The following is a 27,148-nucleotide window of genomic DNA, read 5'->3' on the forward strand; positions in this document are numbered from 1 at the left end:
AGAGAACTGATGACTACTGATTTCTTGGGTCCAGTCACTGAGATCTTTGTATTTGCTCTGAGTCTTGTGTCCTGGATTCCCAGAATCACTTCAATGAGTCTCCCCTTTCCTTGAAGCCAGGTGGAGGTGGGCTCCTCTCAACTGTGATTCAGACTTGGTTCTAGATCCTTCCCGATCATTGAACACCTCCCAGACACAAACAAAGGCTCCTGTCTGTTTCAGCACCATTATGAGTGAAACTCTTTATTCTTTAATGAGAGTAGGGTGTGCAGACCACCAGATACAGTTCACCAACATCCTGGGCAGGAGTACCCTAAGTGTGACTTAGTGTTTCTCAGAGCGGCCTTACTGATTCCTGAACCACTCCAAGCATTTATACTGCCTTTGCCAGGCCAATCCTGTCATTTCCTCAATCAAAAACTGAGAAATACAGCCTCAGGAAGACGTCACCCAGCATCCAGGTCTCTCTAGATGTCCTAACTGTGTTCTCTTTAAAGGTGGTATAGCAGTGGCCTCTAGAATCCTGGGGGAGTCAGAGACACACACCAGTCAGCCTGAGCCCTTATGTGTGACTCCCACAAATATCCAGACCCAGCACAATTCTTGGTTTTATTTCCCTCTTTTGGTAAGTATCAAGGAATTTTCTCATTAGCAAGGGATATGAGAGTTCATCAGCAACCGAAAAGGGCCAAAACATGAGGTTGCCATAAGGAAGGCTGTGGGAGAGGGGAGGACTGAGAGGTGGGGATACAGAGGAATAATAAACAACAAAGACCTACTGTAGAGCATAAAGAAATATATTAACTATCCAGTCATAAACCACATGAAAAAGAATAAGAAAAAGAATATATATTTCTGTATGTGTATAACTGAGTTACATTGCTGTGCAGCAGAACTTAACGTAACACTGAAGATTAGCCACACTTCAATAAAATTTTTAGAAAAGAAAAAGAGTCCATAGTTCTCCTCTCTCCCTGTTTCTTTCCTTCTGCATCCTGTTCCTTGTTTTCTCTGAAGAGAATGCTGGTTCTCCTCCTGCGTCTCCACAATCCGTACTTTATTTAAAAACTTAATTTTGTATTGGAGTATAGCAGATTAACAATATTCTGAGTTTCAGGTGGACAGTAAACGGACTCAACCATATGTATCCGGGTATCCTGGTCCCAAAAATACCCCTCCCATCCAGGTTGTCATATAATTAAGTGGAGTTCACCGTGCTACACAGTAACTCATTGTTGGTTATCCATCTTAAATAGAGCAGTGCCCACAACACGTTCTTGAAGACTTAACTCAGGTACTCTGGGAAGCCACCTTCGGCCCACACTCACCTACTTTAGCCACTCCAGGCTTGGGTGGGTAACTTACTCTGGTTCCCCATCCCCACCGGTCAGTCCATAGCCCTCATCACCCTGAGTAAGCCCCCAGTACCCCAAATGCAAAGCACTTTGGGATGACATTTGCATGGAATCCAGTGCAGCTTTGCCTAGAACCAAGCAACCGTCCATATGACTCCATGAGTTTACACTTTTAGAATTCCTGAAATTCCCTCCCATCCTCAAAGCCTTCTTTGAGCCCATCAGCCAGCTCTGAACTCCCCTAGGGAGCTGACATGAAGCCTCCACCCTGTGCCGGGGCTGAGCAGTCACTGTGCACCCTTTATTCACGTTAGCATCCAGCCTCTCCACAGAGGGGTTGGGTAGCTTGACTCACAAAGTGGGGACCTGGCCAGAGTTAGGGGAAGATGCATCTGAGAACTAGGGTGACCATGTAATTTATCATCCAAATGAGGAAAACTGAGAGAAGGGAAGGGAGACTGTTAATCCCTATGGTGGGACAGCACATTGGGACTATCCCCAGCCATTCCAGTGTCACATGACTTATTTCAAGGACTTTTAGAGCTGACTTTCTGTTTTCATCCATCTGAGGGTTCAGATTGAACTGAAGCTCTTTAAGTACTGAGAATCTGAGTGTTCCCCTCTCCTTGTGACTCCCACCATGCCAGCATGGCATGGTGTCTCCACATTTATTTCAGGATGATCAGTGTCCCAGACGGCCCTTTACTCTCAAGTAGTTCGTATTGTGGGAGGCTCTGGCAAGCCCCAAGGCTCAGCAGCATCTGCAATAGTGTGAGATGGCCTGCAGAGGGCACCCTCTTCCCAGCAGCAGCCCAAGGGTTCCTGCAAGTTCCTATTTGAGAACCACCCCTCAGGGTCCTCCCCTCACCTTGAGGATGTAGGCTTGAGCTGGTACTGGGTAGTTGATACCATCGATTATGAAGCTAATAGAGGGCAGGGTATTGACTGCAAAACATGGAACATAGTGCCATTAGAGAGAGGGAGAGAAGTTGGCCCTGGAGATCCTTCTTGTGTGTGGAGACTGGGAGTGACCCTGGGGCATGACCCTTCACCTCCAAACCCTGTGGTGTGGTGCCGATGAGCTTCTGGATGTTATTGACCAGTCTTCTTGGGCCAAGGACCAGTGATGTCCCTGTATCCACAAGGGCCTCACAGCCGCCAGAACAAGCAATAACCTTTCTTTTCATGGAGATGCTGAGAGACAGTGTGACAAAGCAGAGATCAAGGTCACTCTGAGTCTCCCCAGAGCTTCCCCCTTCCTGACTGTCTTCTAAACAGCCCTTTGTCTCTTGCCCTCTTTTCCTTTGCTCCCTACACGGCACCTTCCTTGACATTCTTGAATGCAGTACTTGAATACACCAGGCTCTTTTGCACCTTGATACCACCTGATCTTCCTTCCTAAAGGAGCCCCCTCCCCTTTGACTAGCAAATTTCTTCTCATCTTCCAGATTCCAGCTTAATTGTCATGGTTTCAGGGAAGTCTTTCCCCTGGTGTTTATTGGTATACTTTCTTGACAGTCTCTGTAGACACTTTCTCATGTCTAGCATGTACCAAAGTCACAATTCACTATGTGTGTGTCTCATTCCCTGTTCATCTGCCTTCTTAGACGGGAGGGCGAGTTTTATTCTCCTTGCCTCCCTAAAGTGCCTGGCACACAGTGGATGCCCAAGGCTTGTCTGTTCAGTGAGTGAATGAAGACTGTGCGAATAATGAATGAGAAACATCCAGAGAGCTGTATCTGGTGGGGAACAAATAACAGGTCAATCGCAGAGTGAAGATGGAGATTTGCGAGGGCAGCAGATTCTCATAGTGGTAGGAGACAGGGGCTCCTCTGGGAGAGGGTGTCTCCAAGCACTGCTCCTACAACCAGCTCAGACCCTGAGACCCTGGCCAGGAAATACATGACTAGCCCACAGAAACTCCAAAGGATAGGTCAGCTTTTGTCTGAGGGTATCACACAGAATCATCTCAATTATGCCTCTTGTCCTCAGGTCACTCCTGGATCCCACCTTCCTGATTCTCTGTTATAGCCCCTGCCCCACTGTGTGCCCATGAACATGGGATGTCTTTTTTATTAGTTGCTTTCAAGTCTTAAGACTTCAGCAAATCTCTCCACACTGCTCAGTAGTTGCTCCCTTAGGAGACCAGTTCTACCCATTTGCTGAGGACTTTCCCTGTTTTTAAACTGACATTTATCTGTACTGAGAACTTCCGAAGTAGCCCCAGACAATTGGTCATCTTATATCTCTGTTCAGGCTGGATAAATTCTCCCTGATCCTCTGTTCACCACAATGTAGAGTCCTCTAACCATGCTCCACACCTCACAGGGCAGTGGGTGCAGCCCTCTCCCAGGTGCACAGACCCCTCCAACCCTTTTAGGACCCTGGTCAGAACCCTGGTCATAAGGCCAGGGGATTATGAACCCATGGGTGGTTTGCATATCTATCTGGTTGTGTGTTTGTTTGTATGTGTCTCTGTGAGTGTTTGTGTGTCTCTGACTAGCTATGCATGTTTATATGTATCTGTGTATGTTTATATGTGTCTGCTTATGTGTTTCCATGTGTCTGTGTGTCTGTCTGTGTTGTTGTGAGTGGTGTATATGTCTGTGTGACTGTGTGTCTGAGGATGTATTTGTGTGTGTCTGCCTGTATCCATGTACGGTAGCGGGAGCATCACTTGGGCTGACCCTCAGAGGGAGAGGTTACCAGTCCATGTGTACTCTCCAGTCGCCCGCATGGATCAATGGCACCCAGCTGAGAGCTACCTGGTAGTAGGATTTATCCACCCCACCAGACATCACCACACTGCCTTTCGCCATGCATGTGTAGAGAGAAGAGAGGGGGGATCGTTGGAGGACAGTAACAACGGCACTGTCTGAGAGCTGTGCTGGTCCACCCATCAAGGCCCTAATAAGGTCCCCATAAACAGATGCAGAAATCGAGGCTAGGAGAGATTGAGATCCAGACTGAGGTCAGTTACCAGCTAGTGAGTGACACAGAAGAGGTTAGAAGCTGAGTCACTTGGCTAGGCTCCACCCACTCTTATCTTCTGAAGATGCTCTACCTCCTGTGACCTGAGTGCTCAGACACACTCAGAGGACACAATGCTGAAGCATATTGGCTTTCTCCTTGTCTAGCTTGTCATTTTTCAGGAAAATCAAAGCCTGGGCATTCTAAGGGTGTGGGTTCAGGTCACCCAGAGTTGGCTGCGCTGGCCTGTGACCTCTACTGTTCAAAGGGCCCCACACTCAGAAGGGACCCCACCTATACTCTCCCTGTCTTGAAATGCCTAATATTTCTTGAACAATGGATCCCACATGTTTGTTTTGTGTCCCACACTTTCATTTTTCACTGGCTCCTGCAAATTGGGTAGCTGGTCCTGGGCTCCCAGTGGAATGCTAAAGAAGAAGGAAAAATATCCACCATCCTTCTCCTTCCTTCCTGATCAAACTCATAAGCAAATCTTATTGCTTTTTCCTCCAACTTGTTTCCTGTTGCCTTCCATTAGTCTTCCTCCTCACTCACCCGCCTAGACCAAGTTACTGGTCTTGAGCCCAGGAGCAGCATTGTCTTCCAGTAAAACGTTATTTATAAAAGCCAGTGGTGAAGCCAGGTACGGCCCTGGGGCTATATTTATCCTGGGTTAGATTATCTCTCAGGATTCTTCTTTATCAAGTGTTCTGTAATTTTTGTGCAACGGAAAGCATCTTAAAGCTAATTTAGAGAAAGGTATTGTCCATCTCAGACGTACTTGCTCAAGTAGAAGGCAAAAGCAGGCTCAGAAATGGCACCATGATTCTTCAGGTTGTCAAAGATGGGGATGGCTTCAAAAACAGATATATTGGTGTAGTTCAAGCCCAAGATGCCATCAAAAGGTACACCCTCACACCAATATGCCACAACGTTTAGACCGAACAGCTGGTCAGAACTTACAAAGTCCCCAATCTGTGGGAGAGAAGATACGTGAAGTGGGGCTAGGACTGGGCTGGGGTGCATTGCCATTAGATCCTCAGAGAATTGCGGCAGGGCTGTCTTTGCTGGACCTCAGATGGTTAGACCAAGCTGGGAGGGGAATTTGAGTTCCATTTGTGAGAGGTTGTGAATTTTAAAACATCTGCCCCTCTGAAAAACACCACCTGAGTGAGTCAAATTGGCCTTGTGGCTTCTGTCCTGGTGGGGCAACCAAGAGTCAGGCCAGGACCCATTGGTGCTCCCTTGTGGACAAAATGAGTTGAGAGCAAGGTAGCCTTCTCTGGCATCACTATGACCTAATGACAGGAATGGACTGAATTCTCTAAGGTACTGTGGATTCTGTATCTGTCCAGGAAGACGGAAGCCAAAAACACAGTCTTGCTTGCAGGGATCTATGAAACTGCTGCCTGGGAAATTCACTTTTGGGGATATGTATGTATTTGTGCGAGTGTGTATAAGAGAGAAAGAGAGAGAGGGGAACTACTCAAGTACTTTGAGGAGGCAGGACATACGTCTTATGAGACTCTCAAAGGCACCCTAGAGTGAGAACTCATTTATCAGGCCCCTTGACATCTCTGGCCTCCAGTGTCCCACTATGGATACCTGAAGCCCTTGACTGCCCCCAGGGCCCCATAGAAGTTTTATACTGTCCGTAAATACCCTACAGCAACTTCAGTCAAGAAAAGCCAACCAAGCTCCACCGTTTACCACATGTGGGCCCTCAGCAAGGCCCTTTCTGTCTGCACCTCAGTTTCCTCATATGTCTCATGAGCTAATCAGACCACCTGCTATGTTGTGTTGTTGCAGGATTAAACCAATTATTACCTGAAAGTGCCTGGAACAGTCTGTCAATATAAAAGTGGGCGCTTTTTTCCCTCTTCTCACTCCCAGGAAAATGAACCTTGAGCTGCTCATGAGCAGAGGAGCTGAAAGTCCACACCTCAAGCCACTCCCTGGGTTAGGTAATCCATTTGCTCGTGTGTCGCCACGGACACTGCCTCCCCAGGGACAGGATCCTGTGGGTAAGATGGCCAATATCTATGGGAGTTAGGCTAGGAAGGGTCCTGCCAGATGGTCCTGCATCTGTTTTGCAAGCAGGGGTCACTCCATAGCCAGTCCTGACTCAGCTTCTCTTTCCATGTTATCCAAATGGTGTTATAAACAAGAAATCCTTTCATGCTCCCAGATCCATAGGCGATGCTGAAGGTGTTTTGGGTAGGCTGGAAGGTGGAAGACTTGTAATGTCTGAACCTAAGTTATGTAGCTGCAGACACAAGAGATGAGTGTCATCAGGTGCCAAGGGTGGAAACAGGGTGGCAGAGCAAGTGAAGGATGGTCTGGGTAGGGAGTGTCTGTACTCACAACAGGCTGGACTTTAGCAAAAGATGGAGGGCACCCACAAATCAGATAAGCCTGTGTCAAAGATAACCTGGAACTCCTGAGGGTGTGTTCCAATGGTGACATTACCCATGTAGAGTATCTACAGGGAGAAGGAGGGAGTGGGTTAGGACAGAACTGGCTACCCTCTGTTCCCACACTGATGTCTCCCTTTGGGTGTCATATATCTCTTGAGATCACTTTCCTACCACTGTGAAGCTCACAGCCTTTGATCACAGAGGTGCTTGCATTTGATTTTTTTTTTTCCTGTGCTACATTGTATGCAGGATATTGATTCTATGACTAGGCATTGAAATGGTACTTTCTGCATTGGAAGCACAGAGGCATAACCACTGGACCTCCAGGACGGTTGGACACCCAGGGAAGTCCTGGTGCCTTCATTTGAGAAACTCTGTAGTCTCTTCAAACTCAGCCTTTGCACCCCCTTCTCCAGGAGGTCCTTCTTGATCAACCCCAGCCACTCCCTCTAAACTCAGACCACATCCAATCAACACCACACAAGTGACCCTTTCATTTGAATGTATTTACTCTTTGCCTATCTCTCAGGCTGCCTTGGGCATTCTTGAAGACAAAATAAGCCCTTTTTCTAATCTAAAAACAGTAACGACTATGTTAGATTCTGATGGCCTTACACAGAATATGGGTTCAGTAACTTTTTACCTCTGTGGTTCTTGCATCTCTGGAAACTGAATTCCTCTGCCTGGGGATTCACAATTGCTTTGCAGTTGGTTCTACTTTCTGATCAGAGATGATTCACTCTTCATCTGTAACTAGTTGACTCCCTTAGTTCAGAAGGAACTGTTGCTGATGCTTCTGTTGCTGCATCGCTTCAGTCGTGTATGATTCTGTGCAACCCCATAGACAGCAGCCCACCAGGCTCTACCATCCCTGGGATTCTCCAGGCAAGAACATTGGAATGGGTTGAAATTTCCTTCTCCAATTCAGGAAAGTGAAAAGTGAAAGTGAAGTCCTCAGTCGTGTCTGCCTCTTAGCGACCCCATGGACTGCAGCCTACCAGGCCTCTCTGTCCTTGGGTTTTTCCAGGCAAGAGTACTGTAGTTGGTTGTCATTGCCTTCTCCTCTGAAGGAACAATCTCCCTCAAACTAATGACACATCTTTGATACAGAAATGAATGTTTACCTACCACCTGGTAATTTCTCGGCCCAGTCACCAAGACAAGAGTTAAGGATGATAGTGCCTTCTCCTCTGGGTGGGGCCCCTTTTGCCCAGTGTGTCTGCCTCCTGCAGGAGCCCCAGCCCCAACATCCCACGTGGCACCTCCAGATGAGCCCCAGTGCTAGGTTAGAGCACCAGGGGGCGCTGTGGAGTGCCATCCTCCCAAAATACTCACATCCATGATGTTCCTCAGGGGGTGAATAGTTATATTTGAGCCACCAGAAGAAATCCGGGACAGACTGTAAGCATATTCCTTGAGGAAATTTTTCAGCATGTTTTTTTCACTTAGGGTATTTCTCATGGTCTTCACTTTCCTTAGAGATATTCTTTCACCAAACATTTGACAAAGAAAACAAAGAAGATGCTACAATTACCTGTCAGTGTTAAGGTATAACTGTCATTGCAATGGCACTATGTATTTTCTAATCATTTTTATGAGTCACCTTATTATAAGAATCTTATGCATATTCCATGGCAAAGATGCAGGTTTGAATAAAGATTCTGTTCTGTAGTGTTGGGTAAGCCATATGACCCTGTGGGGTCTCAATCTCCCCTTCAGTAAAATGGTGGAATGTAACAATACAAACCCTCCGAATAGGATATCTTGGGGATAAGTGAAGTGATGGATATAAGGTACCTGATAAATAAGAAGTCTCAACAATGACAGCCACTAGCAGTGCTGTTGCCATCCCAATGTATCCTTCTCATAGAAGCTCAGGGAAAGAGGTAGAAGGGGATTCCTGTCCTCTTTTACAAGGGAGGAATTTGAAATTCAAGAGACTTGTGAATTGGCTGTGGTCACACTGCTTGTCAGATATAAAACAGTGTATAACTAGCTCTCCCAATCTTTCTCAAAGTTGAAAGAGAAGAGAGAGTTGAAAGAAGAATCCAGGAGATAGGGAACAAGTTCAGGAAATGTAGAAAATTAAAAGAAAAGTTAAAAGAAAACACCACAGAGAGAAATACACTCACAGAGACTTCCAAAGGGATGGAGAGATACATGATAGTGATGCAGAGATGCAGACATAGACATATACACACTGAAGTAGAGAGGGAACAAAGAACATGCTAAATAAAAGGTAGAAAAGTGCTTTCCACAGGACCACACCTACATCTGCACTGACTGTGCACTGAACACTTGCAAGGACTTCCAATTTCAATAGGTCATGACATGACTGGACCCCAGAGTTGTCCAACTATGCAAATCTACACCAAGAACCTTGGGTCCCACAGTTCCTATAGCAAGGTAGTTATCAATATTTAAGGGTTTAATTTTAAGATTGTCAGGGAAATATTCCATTCTGTTCTAAAGCTGATGAGTAGAAGAATAATCAGATGAAAAGAAAAATCACAGAAAAGAGATGATGTGGCTTACAGTCTCCATACTTACATGATTCTGCAATCTGAAAAGACCACCAGCCCAAGGAGCGCAAGCCACTTCATGCTTCTTTCCTGGCTCCAAGTACTCAGGAAAGTTCAGGTTCTTAGCACATAATGGTGACCGGGAGCCCCTAGTTATATATGCTCTGACATGCCCTAGTTTAGCACTTTAGGCCAATAATAGGTCTGAAATAATCAAAAAGGTCTCAATAAAGTATTTACCTTCAGCAGTGTCCTTGGCAAGTGGACTTTGAAGCTTCACAGAATACAGAGAATTGAACTGTAATCTCTTCCTTGAGTCTTGGCTGGAAAATCAAACTGATCTGCATGGACATCTAAGAAGATGGAGAACCTTGCCTACTTGGAGAAAAAAACTGCTAAGAACATCATAAAAATGGATACTAAGGTCCAGGCTCGACATTCGTGTTTTCATGTCATCTTCCTAGCCACTTCATGAGATATGCATGGCTGTCTTCATTGGAGAGGAGATTGCTAGGAGGATAAGTTGTCAAATGACAAAGTGAAGACTTCAGGAACAGCCAAGGAACATACAACTGGCTTTAGGTAGTGGGTCTAATGACAGACATCACGGGCACTATGATGCCAGTCTGCATAAAAGATTTAGGCCAGAGCAGTACTTCAATTGCATGGTTTCAGTATTGGAAGAAATGTCATATGCATCCACAAGATATTTTATATCATCCAACAAATGTACAAGGAAGAACTGTGTGCTAGGTTCTGGGTTAAAGGCTTCAAAGTCAAAGTTGATCAAGATAAAAGTAGTCTTTTTTTTTTTTTTTACATTTTATTTTTATTTATTTATGTTTTTTTTTTTTTTTTTTTTTTTTTTACTTTACAATATTGTATTGGTTTTGCCATACGTCAACATGAATCCGCCACAGGTATGCATGTGTTCCCCAGAGCTAGTAGTCTAGTTCTCACAAAGTCATGGCCGCAGGAGGCAGGAGGTATGATAATAGGACTAGGTGGCTATGTTGAACCCTGGGCCTCGCAGGCCTTACCACTGGGAGCAGCCTTTCCTCTACTTTAACCATGCTGGAAAGCAGGCCAGTTGGCCATGATTTCAAGAGAATCGGAAGTTTGGATATTTATGTACAATCTACTGATTTTAATGTTAGCAACTAATTCTTTTCCCAAAAAAAACCAAAAAACAAAAAAACAGTGGAAACGAAATCTCCACAGCAACATGCTGGAATCAGCCTTCAGTCTCTGCAGGTTTTTATTTCTTTCCTGGAGTTGGGAGGGCAGTGGGGACAGAGAGGAATTTAATTCATGTCGGTTGATTTACAAAGAGAATGAATGCATACTGAACATGTGTGTTTCCTTTCTACTTATAAAGAAAGATCATGAGGGACATACAAACCAACAAAATTTAACTGCTGAAGATAAATGGATATATTTCTGATATAATTTCCCCATAGGGTCTATGTCACGAAAAATTTTGTCTGCCAAACCAAACATACAAAAAAATAATTTTGAAATGTCTTCCCAATCAAAGAAGACAAAACAACTGTGGCAGCCAAAGTAAAAACAATACTGTTTAATGACTCATCCAGGACACCCAGGGCCTATTTCTGCATGAGATCTATCCATGCCTGTCCCTCTAATACAACAGGAGCCTCTCCTGTTGCCAAGTGTGTTTAGATGAGGCAATGTGACCTAATCCTCATTTTTGCATGTTGTTTAAATTCAGTTCTGGTCATTAAATCCCAACAGGGGGAATATGACGTCACTTACAAAGGACAAACATATATGCCTTTTGAACTATGGTGTTGGAGAAGACTCTTGAGAGTCCCTTGGACTGAAAGAACATCAAATCAGTCCATTCTAAAAAAATCAGTTCTGAATATTCACTGGGAGGACTGACGCTGAAGCTGAAGCTCCAATTATTTGGCCACCTGATGTGAAGATGAGTGCAATTGTGCAGCAGTTTGAGCATTCTTTGGCATTGCCTTTCTTTGGGATTGGAATAAAAACTGACCATTTCCAGTCCTGTGGCCACTGCTGAGTTTTCCAAATTTGCTGGCATATTGAGTGCAGCCCGTAAAGTAATGCTCAAAATTCTCCAAGGCAGGCTTCAGCAATACGTGAACCGTGAACTTCCAGATGTTCAAGATGGTTTTAGAAAAGGCAGAGGAACCAGAGATCAAATTGCCAACATCCGCTGGATCATCAAAACAGTGATAGAATTCCAGAAAAACATCTATTTCTGCTTTATTAACTATGCCAAAGCCTTTGACTGTGTGGATCACAATAAACTGTGGAAAATTCTGAAAGAGATGGGAATACCAGACCACCTGACCTGCCTCTTGAGAAATTTGTATGCAGGTCAGGAAGCAACATTTAGAACTGGACACAGAACAACAGACTGGTTCTAAATAGGAAAAGGAGTACGTCAAGGCTGTATACTGTCACCCTGCTTATTTAACTTACATGTAGAGTACATCATGAGAAATGCTGGGCTCGAAGAAGCACAAGCTGGAATCAAGATTGCTGGGAGAAATATCAATAACCTCAGATACACAGATGACACCACCCTTATGGCAGAAAGTGAAGAGGAACTAAAAAGCCTCTTGATGAAGGTAAAAGAGGAGAGTGAAAAAGTTGGCTTAAAACTCAACATTCAGAAAATGAAGATCATGGCATCTGGTCCCATCACTTCATGGCAAATAGATGGAGAAACAGTGGAAACAGTGTCAGACTTTACTTTTTTGGCTCAAAAATCACTGCAGATGGTGACTGCAGCCATGAAATTAAAGACGCTTACTCCTTGGAAGGAAAGTTATGACCAACCTAGAGAGCATATTCAAAAGCAGAGACATTACTTTGCCAACAAAGGTCCATCTAGTCAAGGCTATGGTTTTTCCAGTGGTCATATATGGATGTGAGGGTTGGACTGTGAAGAAAGATGAGCACCGAAGTATTAATGCTTTTGAACTGAGGTGTTCGAGAAGACTCTTGAGAGTCCCTTGGACTGCATGGACATCCAACCAGTCCATTCTGAAGGAGATCAGCCCTGGGATTTCTTTGGAAGGAATGATGCTAAAGCTGAAACTCCAGTACTTTGGCCACCTCATGCGAAGAGTTGACTCATTGGAAAAGACTCTGATGCTAGGAGGGATTGGGGACAGGAGGAGAAGGGGACGACAGAGGATGAGATGGCTGGATGGCATCACTGACCCTATGGATGTGAGTCTCAGTGAACTCCGGGAGTTGGTGATGGACAGGGAGGCCTGGCGTGCTGGGATTCATGGGGTCACAAAGAGTCGGACTGAACTGAACTGAACTGATGGGAAGAACTGACTCATTAGAAAAGACCCTGATGTAGGAAACATTGAAGGCAGGAGGAGAAAGGGAAGACACGATGAGATGGTTGGATAGCATCACCAAGTCGATGGACATGAGCTTGAGTAAGCTCCAGGAGTTGGTGACGGATAGGGAAGCCTGGCATGCTGCAGTCCATGGTGTTTTGAAGAGATGGACACAACTGAAAGGACTGAACTGAACTGAACAAACTGAGAACAAAGAGACTGATAAACCTAACTGCATCAAGTTGGTGACTAGCTGCCCATAACAACACATTACTTAAGTAGCTTTAAAATTCAGAATTATGGCTACATTCACAGTGGGATATCTTCTAAGGAAAAACAAAAGTACTGCCCATCCAAAACAAAACCAAAGAAAATCAAAAGCAAAACAGGAAAGAAATCTGAAACTATATTCAACAACTTATTGTTCCTCACAACTTCTGTTATTGTGACAGAATCATATGTATGTTAACAGGTAAAAGCAAGACAATAATTAATACTAATGTTCTGAGGTAAGCCTTTCAGTGGCTAGAAAAACAGGTTCACACATAATATAAAGAAGTTTAATTCAAACCCTGCTGTCTTAAATCTTGAACTGAAAGCATAAGTTTGTACCAACTAATTATATTCATTTTTATTTCATTTTTTAAGGAAAATGTGTACTTCTTACTCTGACCAATGTAAAGCCTACAAGCAATGACAACTTGATAACAGTGACTATTCTGAGGTCTAACATGTAGCTTCTAAATATATTTCCCATTAGACAATGCATGGATTCTTAAAGAGATGGCTGATTTCAGGACTGGGTAAAGAAATGCACAAAATAATCTTGGGAATCGTGAAGGACAAGAAAGCTAAGGCACTTCGAAGCCCAAAGGGGACTGGACAGAAAGTTTAGGAATCCAAATGAAAAGGCCAAACATCTACCAGTTTGTTGGGAAGAATGATGTTTCTGCTTCTCAACACACTGTTTATGTTTGTCATAGCTTTCCTGCCAAGAAGCAAACATCCTCTGATTTCATGGCTGCAGGCACCATCCACAGTGGTTTTAGAGGCCAAGATGAAGAAATCTCTCACTGCTTCCACCTTTTCTCCTTCCATTTGCCATGAAGGATGGGGCTGGATCCCATGATCTTAGTTTTTTAATATTCAATTTTAAGCTGGCCGAATGTGTACAAATGTTAATAAGCAACATCTAATTTGTCACTGTGATAGATTGCTAGGGCACCAACTCATCATTCTGAGTACTGAGAAAGGAAAATAATCATCAATATGTATGCTATTTTTGTTTCTATTAAGCATAAGTTATGTAACTACAAACAATTCCAGGAAAACAAGCTAGATTGTCCCTTCTGGGGGTGATGAGAGAGTGATGGGGAGCAACTATAATACAGATGAAGCCTCACTCACTGGCCTGCAGCTCACATCCTGCTGAGGAGGTCTGGTTCCTAATAGACCAAGGACTGGACTGGTACTGGTCCTGACCCACTGTGCAGGTATTGTGGACTCCTGCTCTAAACCCAATAGTGGGACATTCTGTAAGACAAACCACCCTGCTTCCGCCCAGTTTCTGAACAAATAAATTGCATTAAAATTGGGAGAGGAACAGCTATTTAGTCTTAAAGGAGAACAACCAAGTGCAACATATGACTACATTCTTTCAATAAACTGTGAAAACTGCTTTTTGAGAATCAGGGAAATTTGTACATGGACTGGATATTAGATGTTAATTTTATTGGGAACAAACGAGCATTTTTTTCACATCCTATCATTTTACCCCAAATACTCATTATGTATATTTTGTGAAATGTTCATCTTCTCCCTAAAACACTTCAGGAAATATGAATAAGGAGTAAAAGAGAGAAGGAAATGATGGTCTGTCTTGATTTAAAAACAGAACTGCATAGCTGCTATGGATTGAATTGTGTCCACCCTTGACTCCCAATGTGGTGGTATTAGGAAGCAGAGCCTTTGGGAGGTATGCAAGTTGACATGGGGTTTTGATGGTGGTCCCTCATGATGGGAGTATCCTCTCCCTCTTTTTCTCTCTTATTCTCCCTCTTCCTCCTTCCCTTCCCCCACCACAAATGAGAACATAGCAAGAAGAGAAAGACATGGTGCAAGTCAAAAATGTCTTCACCGGGAACTCAATCATCCACCAACTTGAAGTTGCATAGTCTCCAGTCTATGACAACATGTGGGACTAAGAGGTTAGTTTTGTAGTTATTGATGCCAAATTATGAAATATAGGGTTTATGACCCTCTTCTTTCTTATATTTGTTATGTTTGAAATCATTTTGTAGTAAGAAGTTTATAGAATGAAGTTTCTGTCTTAGTGGTACCCTGAGGGGCCCAAGATAGCAGATTCAGGCAGGTCCCTGATGAGTGTTTGGAGGACCACATGCTCCTTACTCCAACTCTTCTCTTGTCATCTGAAAACCATCCCCCCCATACCTGGCAACCTTACCTCCAACCCTATCTGCATCTCCACTCCCCTGCTAAGCTACTGAGTCATCTAGTTGGAGATCTAGATGATTCAGGACAGGGTCTGGAAGGAGAAGGAATGCAGACATTTTTAGAAAGAATGATCTGGGCAGACCCATCCTTGGTTTTCCCTTCCTTATTGCCATCTGCAGGTGAGGGATAGGGCCTGGGTAGAGAGGAAGTCACAAGTGAGACTGCATGGATATTTGCCAGAGAAGGCAGGAGGAATTCACAACCCAATAACCAGGAGGCGAGCAGCTGCACAGGACCCAGGAGGGAAGGAAGAAGCACTGGGGAAAGAATAGTGTGTACCTGAGGGCCAGACCTACCTGAGTCTTCCTATTAAACTTGGAGGTTGTATCCTTCCTGCTTTAATTTCTGCTCCAGATGTGGAGGGGCTAGAGCTGTACTCACTGCTAATGAGTCACAGGGAGAGGGACAGCCTCCCCCAGGAGCCCTTTGATTCCACTCTAACTGTGGGTATCATCCCAAGCCAGAGAGCAAATGGCAGGTCATCCAAAAGATGACCTACTTGACAAAATTTGTCTAAGAGTCCTCGCGTATCTTGTTTCCAGAGTTTTTTAGGAGAGATGATTCGTTAGCCTAATTTGGGTTATGCTGAGGATTATACAAGCTTCCCCATTGGTAACTTCTGACTTATAACTACATGATCTAATCCCACAGAACCCAAATGATGTTCCAGTGGGCAAGGCCTCTAAGGTCCTCAGTGTCACAGCAGCTGTGTGCCAAGTGGTCTACCACTCTCAGACCTGAGCCCAGGACCCATGAACATCACCAGACAGTTACAGCCCCCTGCCCACCAGAAGCAGCCTTAGCTTCCTCAGCAACACCCACCACTGAGCCACGTGTCCACTGATTGGCACTGAGCTTCATTCTGGAACAAGTGTTCGGGAGCAAGTCCAGTCTCCCTCATCCAAGAATTGGGAAACTGTACCCTGGGGTGTATGACTCACCTTAAGGCTGCAGGTAAGTTAGTGAAGACTTGAGACCCAGTAACTCTGGTTACTAGGCTAAGAGACTTCCAGGAAGGGAAAGATGAGAGAAAGCTCAATTGCATCCACTGCTGGGTAGCTCTCAGATGTCTGCAAGCACCAGAGGGGAAGTTCCGTTCCCTTTGCCCCTCAAGTCTGGTTCCAATTTTGTCAGCAGACCTGCCTCCATGTAGCAGCAGGAAAGCAATATTCAGGGCAGTTTCTTTTGGATTTCAGGCACAGTGGGGGAGCCCCTGCTGTAGTGACCCCAGGAGGCAGTCCTGCAGGTGGTGACTGACTCACTCCCAACTCAGAATCCAAAGAGCTCTAGCTCCTCACTCACACAACACAGACCTTGGGTGACTGGATAACATGCACCTGCATTCAAGCGAGAAGCATTCCTTTCTCAGCCCTCTGGTAACATAGATAAGTATCATATATTTCCTCAGGGAACCCCTGGTGAGCAAGGCTTGGGTCTGAGACTAGACTGGATGAAACGGATGTGTTCCCTCTTTGATGCTCAAAATAGACCATGTAGATTCAAAGGTCTTCAGAGGGTTACAATCACACTTATGTTTTTTCAGGACTTTGCTTTATGAATTTAGTTGGAGAAAAAGGACAGAAACACAGGACAAGGCTGGACATCTCTGGGTCCCAGCTGACTGTGAGTTGAGTTCCATCCACCAGGCTTCAAAGTCAGGTGCTGATGTTATTCACAAGCCACCTTTGAAGAAGGAATAGAGGAAAGAGTTTTTGGACAGAGAGTAGTGTGGTCAAAGGGCCGTGGGAATCACATGGGGCAAGATGAAACAAGAATCATTACTTGTTTCTTTGCTCTATGAGTTCCTTGGCGTTTCTACTCCTGAGAACAAGTACATGGAAATAGAGGCATTGGTGGTGCTCCTGGCACCTGATACTCCTGGTGATAACCAGTTTGTGGACACTTCCCTGAGTCCAGAGCATATTCAGCCTCGTGAGAGCCCCAGTTTCTCCCTTCTTGGGAAGGCTGACGTGGCTCATTGCTGCTAACTCACAACTTAAGCATGGGATGAGGTCATGGTGGTTGACCTGTAGGCCAAGTTCCAAGCATGGAAGGAAGGTTGGCAGTGGAAGGGTAGCCATTTATTAACCTTGATTACATTGGTCCTTAGCAGGGGCTACTTCCCACATCTACAATGATTTTCTCCCAGCATTTGCATGGCCAGGTCCTTCTCCACATTTACGATCGTCTCAAATAAGTCTCTCTCAGGCTTGTTTGCCTGGCCACTGCACTCTCACTAGCACAGACCCTGATCCAAAAAGTGCCTATAGACACTTCCCTCCATCAAAACAATAATTATAGTTACCAAAGTGGGAAGGTGGGAGAGGGACAAATTGACAGTTTGAGATTAATATCTGTCTACTACTTTATTTAATAGATAATCAACAAAGACCTACTGTACAGCACAGGAATTATGTTCAATAGTCTGTAATAACCTGTATGGGAAAAGAATCTAAGAAAGAATGGATACATGTCTATGTATAAAGGAATTAATTTCCCATACAAATAATATTAATACAATACTGTAAATTAACTGTACTCCTATATAAATTAAAGACTGAATTTTGAAAAATGCTGATGTGTAAAGACTCATGGAGTTCTTTAGACTCACAGGATTCCAGATATGATGCTGGAGATGTCAGAGTGGGTGCAGAAATAGAGACATTATCTGAGGTTGCATTTTCCTGAGCTTTGGTGTCTTCTTGCTTCTAGTGTCACCTTTGATTTGTCTTTGGAGGATCTAATACAAAGGCTCTGAGACACCAGTTTGGTGTTAGTTGAAGGACGAGAGGGAGGTGCTAGTGGGAGAGTGAAATCCCAGCTCCCTAGTCTTGGGTTGGGCACCTTTGAGGCAAAACTTATGTCCTAAGTTCCCTATGAAAACCGGCTGTACCATCCCTCTCCACGACTTGCATGATATCAGACCCAGACTGGTTCATCATTTCTCATGTCCTGCTTCCCTGTGACCTAACTGATTTCTCTATGAGAATACTTTTTTAATATAAAATGATTTACTTTAATTGGAGGCTAGTTACTTTACAATATGGAAGTGGTTTTGCCATACATTGACATGAATCTGCCACAGATGTACATGTGTTACCCATCCTTAAGCCCCCTCCAACACCCCTCCCCATCACATCCCTCTGGGTCATCCCAATACACCATCCCCAAGCACCCTGTCTCATTCAGCAAACCTGGACTGGTGATCCATTTCACATATGGTAATATACATGTTTCAATGCCATTCTCCTTGCCCTCTCCCACAGAGTCCAAAAGATTGTTCTATACATCTGCGTCTCTTTTTCTGTCTTGCATATAGGGTTATCGTTACCATCTTTCTAAATTCCATATATATGTGTTAGTACACTCTATTGGTGTTTTACTTTCTGGCTTACTTCACTCTGTATAATAGGCTGCAGTCTCACTCACCTCATTAGAACTGATTCAAATGTACTCTATTTAATGGCTGAGTGGTACTCCATTGTGTATATGTACCACAGCTTTCTTATCCATTCGTCTACTGATGGACATGTAGATTGCTTCCATGTGCTGGCTACTATAAACAGTGCTGCGATGAACATTGGGGTACACATGTCTCTTTCAATTCTGGTTTCCTCAGTGTGTATGCCCAGCAGTGGGATTGCTGGGTCATATGGCAGTTCTAGTTCCAGTTTTTTAAGGAATCTCCACACTCTTCTCGATAGTGGCTGTACTAGTTTGCATTCCCACCAACAGTGTAAGAGGGTTCCCTTTTCTCCACACCATCTCCAGCATTTACTGTTTGTAGACTTTTGAATAGCAGCCATTCTGACTGGCGTGAAATGGTACTTCACTGTGGTTTTGATTTGCATTTCTCTGATAATGAGTGATGTTGAGCAACTTTTCATGTGTTTGTTAGCCATCTGTATGTCTTTTTTGGAGAAATGTCTGTTTAGTTCTTTGGCCCATTTTTTGATGGGGTCGTTTATTTTTCTAGAATTGAGCTGCAGGAGTTGCTTGCATATTTTTGAGATTAATTCTTTGTCCATTGCTTCACATGCTATTATTTTCTCCCTATCTGAAGGCTGTCTTTTCACCTTGCTTATAGTTTCCTTTATTGTGCAAAAGCTTTTAAGTTTAATTAGGTCCCATTTGTTTCTTTTTGCTTTTATTTCCAATACTCTGGGATTTGGGTCATAGAGGATCCTGCTGTGATCTATGTCGGAGAGTGTTTTCCCTATGTTTTCCTCTGGGAGTTTTATAGTTTCTGGTCTTACTTTTAGATCTTTAATCCATTTTGAGTTTATTTTTGTGTATGGTGTTAGAAAGTGTTCTAGTCTCATTCTTTTACAAACGGTTGACCAGTTTTCCCAGCAACACTTGTTAAAGAGATTGTCTTTACTCTATTGTGTATTCTTGCCTACTTTGTCAAAGATAAGGTGTCCATAGGTGCATAGATTTATCTCTGGGCTTTCTATATTGTTTAACTGATCTACATTTCTGTCTTTGTGCCACTACAATACTGTCTTGATGACTGTAGCTTTGTATTGGAGCCTGAAGTCAGGCAGGTTGATTCCTCCATTTCCATGCTTCTTTCTCAAGATTGCTTTGGCCATTTGAGGTTTTTTTGTATTTCCATACCAATTGTGAAATTATTTTTTCTAGTTCTGTGAAAAATACCATTGGTAGCTTGCTAGGGATTGCATTGGATCTATAGATTGCTTGGGTAGTATACTTATTTTCACTATATTAATTCTTCTGTACCATGAACATGGTATATTTCTCCATCTATTAGTGTCCTCTTTAATTTCTTTCAGCAGTGTTTTATAGTTTTCTATATATAAGTCTTTTGTTTCTTTAGGTAGATATATTCCTATGTATTTTATTCTTTTCATTGCAATGGTGAATGGAATTGTTTCCCTAATTTCTTTTCTATTTTCTTATTATTGGTGTATAGGAATGAAAGGGATTTCTGTGTGTTAATTTTATGTCCTGCATCTTTACTATATGCACTAATTAGCTCTAGTAATTTTCTGGTGGAATCTTTAGGGTTTTCTATGTAGAGGATCATGTCATCTGCAAACATTGAGAGTTTTACTTCTCCTTTTCGAGTCTGGATTCCTTTTATTTCTTTTTCTGCTCTGATTGATGTAGCCAAAACTTCCAAAACTATGTTGAATAGTAATGATGAGAGTGGATACCTTTGTCTTATTCCTGACTTTAGCGGAAACGCTTTCAATTTTTCACCATTGAGGATAATGTTTGCGGTGGGTTTGTCATATATAGCTTTTATTATGTTGAGGTATGTTCCTTCTATTCCTGCTTTCTGGAGCATTTTATCATAAATGGATATTGAATTTTGTCAAAGGCTTTCTCTGCATCTATTGAGATAATCATATGGTTCTTTTTTTTTTTTTTCTCTAATTTTATTTTATTTTTAAACTTTACATAATTGTATTAGTTTTGCCAAATATCAAAATGAATCCGCCACAGGTATACATGTGCTCCCCATCCCGTGGTTCTTATCTTTCAATTTGTTAATGTGGTGTATTATGTTGGTTGATTTATGGATAGTGAAGAATTCTTGCATCCCTCAGGTAAAGCCCACTGGTCATGATGTATGATCTTTTTAATATGTTGTTGGATTCTGTTTGTTAGAATTTTGTTAAGGATTTTTGCATCTATGTTCATCAGTGATATTGGCCTATATGTGGCATCTTTGTCTGCTTTTGGTATTAGGGTGGTGGTGACCTCATAAAATGAGTTTGGCAGTTTGTCATCGTCTGCAATTTTCTGGAAAAGTTTGAGTATGATAGGTGTTAGCTCTTCTCTAAATTTTTGGTAGAATTCAGCTGTGAAGCCATCTGGACTTTTGTTTGGGCTTTTGTTTGCTGGAAGATTTCTGATTACAGTTTCAATTTCCGTGCTTGTGATGGGTCTGTTAAGACTTTATATTTCTTCCTGGTTCAGTTTTGAAAGTTTATTTTTCTAAGAATTTGTCCATTTCTTCCCAGTTGTCCATTTTATTGGCATATGGTTGCTGAGAGTAGTCTCTTATGATCCTTTGTATTTCTGTGTTGTCTGTTGTGATCTCTCCATTTTCATTTCTAATTTTGTTGATTTGATTCTTCTCCCTTTGTTTCTTGATGAGTCTGGCTAATGGTTTGTCAATTTTATTTATCCTCTCAAAGAATCAGCTTTTGGCTTTGTTGATTTTTCTTTATGGTCTCCTTTGTTTCTTTTGCATTTATTTATGCCCTAATTTTTAAGATTTCTTTCCTTCTACTAACCCTGGGGTTCTTCATTTCTTCCAATCACCTAGTTGATTTAGGTGTAAAATTAGGTTATTTATTTGACTTTTTTCTTGTTTCTTGAGGTAAGCCTGTATTGCTATGAACCTTCCCTTTAGCACTGCTTTTACAGTGTCCCATAGTTTTGGGGTGGTTGTGTTTTCATTTTTATTTGTTTCTATGCATATTTTTGTTTGCTTTTTTATTTCTTCTGTGGATTGTTGGTTATTCAGCAGCATGCTGTTCCACCTCCATATGTTGGAATTTTTCATAGTTTTTCTCCTGCAATTGACATCTAATCTTACTGCACTGTGGTCAGAAAAGATGCTTGGAATTATTTCAGTTATTTTGAATTTACCAAGGCCAGATTTGTGCCCCAGGATGTGGTCTATCCTGGAGAAGTTTCCACGTGCACCTGAGAAAAAGGTGAAATTCATTGTTTTGGGGTGAAATGTCCTATAGATATCAATTAGGTCTAACTGGTCTATTGTATCATTTAAAGTTTGTGTTTCCTTGCTATTTCCCTGTTTAGTTGATCTATCCATAGGTGTGAGTGGGATATTAAAGTCTCCCACAATTATTGTGTTATTGTTAATTTCACCATATTAAAAAAAAAAAATTGGCTGCACTAGGTCTTCATTGCTGCTCAGGACTTCTCTTTTTGCAGTGAGCTGGGGCTACTCTGTAATTGCAGTACACTGGCTTTTCAATTCTCTGTTTCTCTTGATGCAGATCACAGGCTCTAGGGCACTCAGGCTCAGTAGTTGTGGCCTGCCAGTTTAGTTGCCCTGGGGCATTTGAAATCTTCCCAAGCCAGGTCTCAAACTCATATCTTAAGCACTGGATCAAAAGGGAAAACACTCTGGAAGGAATTTGAAATACATCAGTTTTACATGAAACTTGGCACCATGGCCTGTTTTCAAGGAGACCAATAGAGGATTGTCCACTATTCCAAGCAACCTCCTGAGACCAGCACTGATTTAAGTTCCCCTCCCAAGTGTTCTTACAGCATCTTGAAGCTGTCCCTGCCATGTCGCTTTGTTCTTGCTTGAGTTTCTGAAACCCACACTAGACCACAACTTCCAGAGGGCAGGGCTGTCACTTGACTCACTTGTAAGTATACGTCAGTAGATCTCGTCTCATTATACCAGACTCTAATGTCAAGACAAGGCTAACACAAAGATCCGTTATTCTATTATGAGTATTAGTTTACAGGTTCAACTACTGTAATCAAACCTTAAATAACACTGTCTTAAATACAATACAATTTCAATTCTCTTTCATATTATATTAGTGCAGGTCTCTGTTGGAGAAGACTCTTGAGAGTCCCTTGGACTGCATGGACATCCAACCAGTCCATTCTGAAGGAGATCAGCCCTGGGATTTCTTTGGAAGGAATGATGCTAAAGCTGAAACTCCAGTACTTTGGCCACCTCATGCAAAGAGTTGACTCATTGGAAAAGACTCTGATGCTGGGAGGGATTCGGGGCAGGAGGAGAAGGGGACGACAGAGGATGAGATGGCTGGATGGCATCACTGACTCGATGGACGTCAGTCTGGGTGAACTCCGGGAGTTGGTGATGGACAGGGAGGCCTGGCATGCTGCGATTCATGGGGTCGCAAAGAGTCGGACACGACTGAGCGACTGGACTGAACTGAACTCCACAGAAATGGGGACCCACTTCTTTTTTGTTACATCTTCCACCTGTGCTACTTACCTCTGGTCTGTCATGGCTGCTCCAGCTCCTGTCATTACATCTGCATTCCAGCTAGTGGGGCAAAAAATAATACTTACATTTGAAAGTGACATGTCACCTCTACTCAAATTCCACTGGCTGAAGTATCTTCCATGGTCATGGCAAACCTGGGGGTGGTGGGTCCACAGAAGGGAAGAGGAATGTGATCCTGCTACAGAACATACATGATGAGTAACAAGGGCCACCACCCTTCATTCATGTCCCTGTAATTCATTCTTCTTTGGTTCTCCCCACACAGCTTTCAGCCTGTTTTGGTCTGCAGATATAGATATGGATGAGGTTATAAGAGAGGAAATGGCCAAGGCTGTACAAATATGGAGAAAACAAGAAAGGAAAGAAGATAAAAAAGTATGAAAATGCAAAAACTAAGGAAAGCATGCTTATAATCATAATTTTGCATTTATACAATTTAGGTATAATGGTTGATGAATCAATTTATAAAATAAAAATTATAAAAATGTAAAATATAAATATATTCACTAAACCCAACAAAATAACAAGGCTATATCATATTAAACACATAGTATTATCAAGATTAGTTTGGATGCACATTGTAAAAAACTAAAACAACCATAACTTTAGCAAGATAAACTTGATTTTTCTCTCCCACTGAAAAAAAACTGGAGGTGGGCCAGTGAGAGCTTGGGTGGTATCCATCTCCAATGTTACATGATTGTCCAATACAACTGCAGGAGTTCCAGCCATCACAACTAAAATCCATGGAGCAGTTAGGAAGAAGGTAGGGAACGGAAGAGACTCATCTCTCAGCTAAATCAGCTCCTTGAAAGCAGTCTTCCAAGAAATCCCTCTTACAGGTCTGCTTGCATCTCAGTCAGCAGTCATGACCAAGAGCATGGGTGGGTAGGAAATGCAGTCCAGTAGCTAGTGGGCTCATGGCTATATAACTATTTTCAGTTTTGAAAGAGAAGCAGAGAATAGATCATTTTGTATGCTGCCAGCAGTGTCTGCCCTAAAGAACAAACCTTTTCTGAATATATTAGGCTGAACAGCTGGGCACAGTGTGGGAGCCAGGAGGAAGGAGCAGCAATGAGAGACAGCTGGATGGATCTGAACTGTGCTCCAGAAAAAAAAGACAGACTGGTCAGTAGAGATCTTCTAAGTACTAAAATGAGGATTATATATACCACAGGACCCAATTTGTTTTGAAAACTGCTTTTCCAACTCAGGTCCCAAATCTCTCTCAATTCTTCAGCTTCTAAATACCTTGTCTTTGTTTCCTCACATTCTGACCTACCTGTCTCACCTTCCTTACTTCAGTTCACATCACTTCTCCATCTAGTCCACCAGCATTACAAGATCCAGTACTGAGAAGTTAGCAACACTTTCTTGAAGTGTGTAGAAACACAATGACTATTTCTACTTTAATATTAGTTTCTCCTGATCAAGGTCTTTTGAAGGACTGATATGGCTAGAATTATAGAGATCTCACATTTGAGGCCTTTTAAAAAACATTTCTTGTTACATTGGTCTGCTGGTTTTTGTACGTCTGAGAAAGTATTTTATCTTGTATTTGATATGTATTTTTCTTGCGTATAGAATTCTGAGTCAATTCTATTTCTCTCAGCATTTTAAGATGTGGTGCCAGTGTCCTCTGGCTAACATTGTTTCATATGCCTAATCTGCTGTCATTCCCATTTTTTGTTCTGCTGTGTCTGTTTTTCCTTCTGGTTACATTTCTTTGGTTGATTGTTTTAAACAATAAATTACCATGCACCTTTGAATAGTTGTCCTATTTCTTGTCCTTGAATTAATTGAACTTCTGTGTTAATGAATTTAAAGCTTTCATATCATACCTGGAAATTTTTCAGCCAGTAATTATGAAATTCTATTCTCTTTCTTTCACTTCCTGTGGGCTTCCATTCTCATATACTTCAGGACATACAGATGGTTAACAAACACATGAAAAGATGCTCAACATCACTCATTATCAGAGAAATGCAAATCAAAACCACCATTTCACACCAGTCAGAATGGCTGCGGCCCAGAAGTCTATAAACAGTAAATGCTGGAGAGGGTGTGGAGAAAAGGGAACCCTCTTACACTGTTGGTGGGAATGCAAACTAGTACAGCCACTCTGGAAAACAGTGTAGAGATTCCTTTAAAAACTGGAAATAGAACTGCCTTATGACCCAGCAATCCCACTGCTGGGCATACACACCAACGAAACCAGAATTGAAAAAGGCATGTGTACCCCAGTGTTCATCGCAGCACTCTTTATAATAACCAGGACATGGAAGCAACCTAGATGTCCATCAGCAGATGAATGGATAAGAAAGCTGTGGTACATATACACAATGCAGTATTACTCAGCCATTAAAAAGAATAAATTTAAATCAGTTTCAATGAGGTGGATGAAACTGGAGGCTATTATACAGAGTGAAGCAAGCCAGAAAGAAAAACACCAATACAATATACTAACTCCTATATATGGAATTTAGAAAGATGGTAACGATAACCCTGTATGCGAGACAACAAAAGAAACACAGATGTATAGAACAGTCTTTTGGACTCTGTGGGAGAGGGCGAAGGTGGGATAATTTGGGAGAATGGCATTGAAACATCTATAATATCATATATGAAACGAATAGCCAGTCCAGGTTCGATGCATGATACTGGATGCTTGGGGCTGGTGCACTGAGATGACCTAGAGGGATGGTACGGGGAGGGAGGACAAAGGGGGGTTCAGAATGGGGAACACATGTATACCTGTGGCAGATTCATGTTGATGTATGGCAAAACCAATACAATATTGTAAAGTAACTAACCTCCAATTAAAATAAATAAATTTATATTTAAAAAAATAAATTTCTGTGATCCACAATTAATTTTTTTCCCACAGTCTTTCATTCCTATTTTTCATGTCTCTATTTAACACACTCAATATTCTTCAGCTTCATGACTATAAAGATTATTATTCTAGGAAGCATTTTAATGTCCTTCCCTGCTAATTATGTAATGTATATTTTAACTGTGTTTTTACTAATCGATTTTCCCCTCATTATGGATATTTTCTTGATTCTTTACACATTGGAAATTTTTTTCTTTTTAAATTTATATATTTATCTTATTTAGAGTATAATTACTTTATAATATTTTGATTGACCTAGGACAAATATTTTCACAATTCATATGGAAATTTTAAATTGGATATTGGATTAGAAAGATGGTAATGATAACCCTGTATGCGAGACAGCAAAGGAGACACAGATGTATGGATATGGCAATTTTTACCCTTTGGATGCTGGATATTCTTAATTTTTATAAATTATTCCTGGCACTGTTTGCAAATACTGTTAATTTCTTGGAAACAATTGTATTTTTTGAAGGCTTTCTGTTCAGGCTTTTTAGCTGATATAAAACCAGCCTTTAGACCAGGTTTACTAATCCCCACTAGTAAGGCAATATTGCCTTCAGGGCCATACTGATGTCATGGGAATTATGAGTAATTTCCATGCTGGTGGGTAGGGACACCAATAGACTTGGAGCAATTTGAGACTCAAGGATTGTTCCCTATAATCCTGACAAGTACTATCAACTCTCTGCTGAAAACTGGAAGGGTATCACCTGTACACTTGCACAGTTCTCTGTGTGTAGCTCTCTCCTGTGAACTCTAACTATCTAGAGTCTCAAATCTTTCTTCTTGGGAGACTGTTTGTCTCTGCCTAGACAGCCCTTCCATGTATGTGTTAGAAACTATTTCTAGAGTTGGGGCAGTTGTAGAACTCACCTTGCTTGCTCCCCGCCCCAGGAATCCATTCGCTGGTGCCTGACATTTGATGTAAAAAACTGCTATTCCATTTATCTCATCTACTTTCAAGTTGTTTGAGACAGGAGGATAAATTTGTCCTTTGCTCCTCTATGTCGACCAAAATGGAGGTCCCCCTGCAATCAGAACTCACTGAATGGCTTGTGAATTCTAGGCAGTGACTTCTGTGCATGGGTGCAGACTAACTAGGGATATATGTTGGGGCTT

General features: G+C 42.3%; 1 pseudogene; it reads right to left on the reverse strand.

The window, feature by feature from the left end:
* Positions 1–373: 373 nt before the first annotated feature.
* On the reverse strand, positions 374–9,345 carry LOC788890 (pregnancy-associated glycoprotein 1-like; annotated as a pseudogene).
* Positions 9,346–27,148: the final 17,803 nt, after the last annotated feature.

This window comes from Bos taurus, chromosome 29 (assembly GCF_002263795.3).
Source record: "Bos taurus isolate L1 Dominette 01449 registration number 42190680 breed Hereford chromosome 29, ARS-UCD2.0, whole genome shotgun sequence".
NCBI lineage: Eukaryota > Metazoa > Chordata > Mammalia > Artiodactyla > Bovidae > Bos > Bos taurus.